Source organism: Colobus angolensis, unplaced genomic scaffold (genome assembly GCF_000951035.1).
Source record: "Colobus angolensis palliatus isolate OR3802 unplaced genomic scaffold, Cang.pa_1.0 Scaffold48, whole genome shotgun sequence".
NCBI lineage: Eukaryota > Metazoa > Chordata > Mammalia > Primates > Cercopithecidae > Colobus > Colobus angolensis.
The window spans coordinates 6,058,539-6,065,021 of record NW_012118265.1 but is presented as its reverse complement, the minus strand read 5'-3'; the positions used below and the strand labels follow the sequence as shown (position 1 = coordinate 6,065,021).

The following is a 6,483-nucleotide window of genomic DNA, read 5'->3' as shown; positions in this document are numbered from 1 at the left end:
TTCCTCCAGTCATTAAACCAGAATGTCTGCTGGTAGGAACCAGTTATCTGGGGGATCGTATAAAATACTGATACTTTTATTGAGTTTTATTTTAGAAGTATGAATACTTTTGAAAGATCCCCCCGATAATTCCAGTTTGCAGCAAAGTCTGGAAACCACTCAACAATGGTGCAGTATTGATATTCTTGTACTTATAAAGTGGAAACTGAGTCACAGAGAAGTAATTTGCCAAGGTCAAAGAGCTGACACGATTCCAGGTGTTCTGGTTTTTGAGCCCTTCTTCAACCATTGCAATGTCTCCCCAGTGCTTTAGTGACTAGTTCCTGTAAGAAAGCAGCTGGTATTCAAAAGTATGTCTCAGCGAAATAATAGATTGCTATGTCACTCACCTTTAGTGTCATTCCCAACTTTAAATTCCATGAGTACCAAGGGTATGTGATGAAGTAATAGCTCTAGCAAATGATTTTGTTCTCCAAATGAAAAACGAATGACTTCTAACAGAGTCCCATTCTGTGAGCTGAGGACCCCTAGTAGGTCCTCCTTGTAATAACAACTCTTCTGAAAATAATTTTTCAGATGCATGTATATGCTGTTATGATTAACAAAATAGTTTCATTTAAAGTACCGCAAAAATTACAAGAACTTCTAGTTACTGAATTTTTTTTCAATGAAAAGATTTCCAAAATATCACTAAACGGAAAGAGCCGGATGTCTTGATATTACTCAAAAAAGGCTGTGAACTCCTGCTTTAGACTCTCATCTTCAGGGTAGCCATTCTTTTTGACAAGCGGCACCCAGAACAGTTGGACCTACTGAAAATAATAGAATTGTCCTTTAGAACTCAACCAGTAACAGAACTGTATTGATTATGACTAATACACCTATTTTTATTACAATAAATTTTAGAAAAAAGGCATCAACCTACAAATGAGCATTTGTAACCCTTGACTAAATACCAAATGCCAGTCAAGCATAAAGGAGACCTAAATGATACAATGTGCATGTTCTTCATGTTGAAACTTTGGCATTCACTGGCTATCTGTAGAAATTGCAAAGCTTATAAAACTATTTCAATCGGCACTTAAAGTGTCAGACAGGGAAAGGCAAGAATTTCAGAAAACATTGGGCACAGGATGGCAATATATCCTGATTTAGATTCTTTCTCTCATTATCAAAGGATAATTAGTGAGAAAGACAACAAACGCCTTCCTTGCAGTTGCAATCAGTTAAAATCAGGTAACAAACTTATACATCAATATGTTTGTAAAGATACATATTCATGAATACATGAAACTCGCAAAAATAATTTCGTATTCAATCTCAGATACACAAATATACTTAAGAAAGAGAAGTTTTATTAGGGCAATTTCACTTTATTTTTCCATACAGCAAAGTCAACTACCGCAGTAATAATAAAATAAGCATAAAACAAATTGCAGCCCAAGACAAAATACATAATTTTAAGCAACTACAAGCAGAAAGTAAGTTGTGATTACATAATAGTAAAACCAAGCACATTTGTCCTTTCAGCAGATGAAAGTGGTAGGGTTGCTGATAAGTGCAACATTATTAACCAGCTGGAGTGAAGGCTGGATACACTAATTCTTTTAACAAGTGCCCATTATCACATTTTGCATCTTTGAGTGCTTCTGAGTTGAAAATTAAAACCGTGAAATTTGAACTGCGTTTTATTTTTCACCTGCTGAAAGAACAGGATCCTACAGCAATTAAAAAACAATCACATAACAACTATAGCTACAGTGTGCTGTTTGGTTTGCCTGTTCATGATTTAAATTTTGTGACAGTCAATACTTGTTTTGAAGATTTTTTTGTGAACAATAAACCACTGAAATTGGCAGAAACTGATCTGAATAATATATGTTCTTAGTATAGTTCTCTCTTTTTTTGTTGAAGTTTTAAACATGCAGTAGTTTTGAAAAATGTAAGGAATATCTGATCCATGATTTCACCTTAATGGTAGAAGTACCTGCTATTTTTGGTAATGATCTTCAGGCAGATTTGGCCCCATGGAGTTTTTGTCAGTCATGAGGGTTTGAAAGGATGGCGTATCTTTCCAGTTGAAAAAATCCTGGCAAACTACAAGCTGTCCACAAGAAAGCAAAGCAACATGTTTGAAGGGGTATGGAGTGCTAACTCTGTGCCACTTTTGCAAGCAATTTTGCTCAGTCTGTCATTGTATTAGCCTTAACAAAACTCCTTGTAATTATAGACGTTTTTATTCAAAATAAGATCTTACTATTATACAGGTTTCTCTCTTTTGACTATATACAGAAGTGCAAAAAGTCAACCTTCTCTCTAGACGTTCCAACATGCTAAATTGCAGCATAATCAACCCTCAAGAGTTTGCACACACGCTATAATTTTCATTACGTAAACTTTGAGTATTTGGATTATCAACAAAAAGTCCCTTGTTCTATTTATTGATTATGCAGCTTATTTATAACAAGGCCTGATATTCAGGGATTTCAAAAATATTAAACAATATTTTAACATTTGAAATGGATACAGTAGAAAATAAATTTTATTCTAATATCTAGGATCTAGATCTTCTTATAATAACTAATTACAAACAAAATAAATCATCAAAATATTACTCAATTGTCTGCCAGGATTGTTGCGATAGCAACAACTTAACTTCTTACTTAGCAATGATTATATATTTATAAGATATCCATATAAAAGATCTTTGTTCTTTTAATGAAAACTAGACAAGAACTAACAATGACTGACATTCTTACACTGTAATATTAAATCAGTAAAATATAAATCATTTAGTTAACAATACGAATATTCATATGACACTACATGTAATTCAAAACTGAGTATGTTATGAAGGAAAAACTACTTTTTTTTTGTATTTTGAAAAATTCATCGGTAAAATCTAATAAAACAAGTCTATAAACTGAAATGGTATTCAATTGTTAATAGAAAATGAAAATCTAATAAATGTAGGAAATGAAAAACTACATTTTAACAAGAAAAATAAGTAATATTCTATAATGTAACTAACTACAATAACATGTGAAGTCACCATTACTTTCTTAACACGATTGAAATTACATTGGTATGGGTTCCAACCCGTAATGTAATAATCTAAGGCTTTAATAGATGTACAGTACAATCAGTAAAATCAACACATCAGTCTTATATTAGAAAGCATCTCTCTCAAGCATAAAAACTTGCAGTAAACTTGGAAGTATGGAAAGTTCTATAACTGAACTTTCACTTCTCCCATTCCATACTATAACTACCAGTGACCTGGCCCCTACTTCAGCAATTTTTAGAACTGCTGAACAGAGCAAAAATATCCTTTACTAGCTGCGACATCCAAACCTCAAAAAAAGGAATTCCTTTGGATGATTCCATTCTTAAAAACTGAATGCACATCTATTTTTTTTAATTTTGTAAAAGGCTTTCTAAGGCTATAAGCAGTTAATCTGAACAAAACAAAACAAAACAAAAATCACATATAAAATTCACCCATGTACTTAACCCACCCAATTACTAGGTTAATTAAACATTTCCCATTTTCATATTTTGGTTTATCATGCATCTGATGACAGTGCTGCTTTCTTCTTTGTTTAGAGTCACTATTTTGAATGTGACTGTGATGAAGCATTTGAGCAAACGTGAAACCATTTTTGCAAAGCATTTATAGTCTTTTGACTTTTGACAGAGGCTATAAATAGAAGCAAAATAATTTCCTCAAACATTTTTTGTTATTGTGTCTCAGAAATGGCAATCCCTTTTGAATAACATGTTATACAGTATAGTATGCATAAATATTATACTACAATGCATTAAAATAATTTTACATATATCTATTATATATATCTCCAGTATGTGTGAGTTTATCTGTATTGAGAGAGTTTGTGTTGTGCTGTCTATTGTTACTGTAAAGTTAAATTGGCCATTTCTGAGACAGCTTTGGTTTCAAAAAAAAAAAGAAAAAAAAAGAAAAAAGAATGGTGCCCTTTGACTGATTAGTACTAGCAAATATGCAACAAAATGTGGCTCTGAAAACAGTAACACTGAAGAAATAATACTCTAATTTGATGTACAGTCTATGGCACTTCATGAGAATCCTTAACAACATGGTACTTAAAGCCATGATGTGCTTTAAAATATACACAGTTGTGGTTTTGCTTGGCACATTCATCTCTGTCAGATCCCTCCCTCACCACGTCTTACAATCTATTACATTAAAAATATTACTCTTAAACAAAAATGACTGTGCATGCACGCTCTCATCTATAATGGCAATTTTAAATACAAGGTGCACCTTTGTTATTTGTAAACCTTGAAAGAAATAAACTTATTTTTAAAAAATTATATCTTGGTCTACAGACGTACCAATACATAATAGAATCATGGTTACACCATAGTCTGTCTTTTCAAGATGGCATGAATATATAGGAAACTAATCAGGTATGCATCTTTGAATGCATAACTCTGTGCTAGAAAAGAAAGACAATGTTGTTCTTTTAGACAGGAATATCACCTCAGCACAAATATCAATTAAATGTACAAAGTGTATAGGCAACAGTGTGCAGTGGATTTCCATGTTGTCTTTTCTTCTGGTTAACATGCAATATGTGGATGTCTTGTGGCTGAGGAACTTTTGTGTGTGTTGCTTGACGATATATACAATATGGCTAATGACCTCATCCTTTACTCTAACCAAGCACACTGTCCTTTCCTCTTTAGCATGATCTACAAGGGAAAAAGAGATAATCTTTGTTAGAACAGATAGTATCTAAAAGCAGTTTCTAATATACATTTAATATGACAATTTTCTTTTTGATTAACCAGTATATTCACAAGTTATTATATCTTCACATAAAAACAAAAACCATTTCACAAGAGTAGACAGAACAAAATCTGTCTATCATCTCTATACGAACGAAATAATGTGTACAATTTAATAGAACTGTAGAATGTGCTAAAAAATTTACCAATCCTAAACTAAAAGTATAAAATACATTTGCAGAATCAAGGGGCATAATATACAGAGCTCTTTTTTAGCACAATTGTTGTAGGGCAAAATTTAAACTTACTTCTTTTCTGAAGTTTAATAAGGTTTCAAGAGTAAAGGTCTGGTCTACAAAATTAAAATTCATGTCATATGTTCTATTAAACAAGATTTATTCTATTTGGGTGCTTGATTAGCATAATGCATGTTTGGAAAAAAAAGAATGATACTTTAAGTGATGGCTTTAGATAATTCAGTTTGTTGAACTTTTTTCTCCTAAAACTAAGAAAATAAAAATCATTCTTTTTGAATTACAGAATTATTACTCATGAATTAAGTTGTAATAGATACTACAATGTACTTGTGGATTAACAGTTCCAGTTTTTACAGGAAATTTGTTCTCAGCAGGGAATCTTTACATATATTAAAAGTATGCTTCACAATACAACCTTGAAAATGAAAGAAGTCACAATCTAGTGACTCAAAAATCAGTTTAAATGTTGCAACTCCTCATGAAGATGAGCAACCATTTGTTAAATGAACAGAACATTAAATGCTTAAGCTTCAAAGACAAATCTGGTTTGCTAATTATTTTTAGAATTTTTTTTCAACCTAGATTATTGCTAAGAAATAGAATACAGTTAAATATATACACACCAAACACACCTAATTGACTGTAAGAGCTTGAAACAGATTGCTTTGGCATGTCAAACAAACTCTTCTTCTAAAACAACAACACGACAAAGTAATGCTGCTGCCTCTAAAAATGTGGCTATTGTTCAGAATCTGAACCTTTTTATCAGAACTGCTTTGAGAAAACTTATGAAATAGACCAAAATCAATTTTAATAATTCACGACTGCAGCACGTCTTTGGCAGTACTTTTCCGATTGAGCCTATCATTTCTTTCTTAAATGGCTATTGAACTCTGCCTATCCTCCTTTCTTGCATGGGCTTTGACTTTGTCCAGCTTTGCTACAGATTAACATCACAAGACTTTCTGAGTTGGTTCTCAGCCACCATCGTTTCCTGACTTGGCACACTGTCCTTCTTTTACAAGGCCTTTACACCTCCACTGTCTTTAGAACAACACCCTCATTGTCCAAATTCATTTGTTTATGTATCCTGTTGGGAATACCTGCTCCTCATCTTTGCTCTAAGAGAAATTTCTTCAAACCTCTCTTATTTTAATATATTATCCTGAAATTCCTTACATCTTTATCTTATTGTCTATTTCATCTTTATCTCCTTAAAGATATCATGGTAACTAACACAATGTAGCACCAAAAACTCATTTGTAAATATGTTAATATACAGATAAAAAAAAGGAAGCAACAAAGAATGGTCACCCATCTTAACCAATTTCAGTTTTAAGCATAATGTCTCTTTCTAAATATAAAAATAAGTAATTAACAAGCATCTGAGCACATGTTATAACTTGAATGCACGCATACTGGACAAAATGTATTCCTATGGATGAAAAATGGGCAC

At 32.3% G+C, this 6,483-nt stretch overlaps 1 protein-coding gene across 4 annotated transcripts in view; it reads right to left on the bottom strand.

Annotated features, from left to right (window-relative positions):
- Positions 1–1,335: 1,335 nt before the first annotated feature.
- The window catches only part of MBNL1 (muscleblind-like splicing regulator 1), a 222,235-nt gene continuing 217,087 nt past the window's right edge, over positions 1,336–6,483 (bottom strand). For all 4 annotated transcript variants that reach the window (XM_011958971.1, XM_011958972.1, XM_011958973.1 and 1 more), the window contains one exon: positions 1,336–4,734. The gene's annotated coding sequence lies outside the window, so the exon portion shown is untranslated. The remainder of the gene's footprint in view (positions 4,735–6,483) is intronic.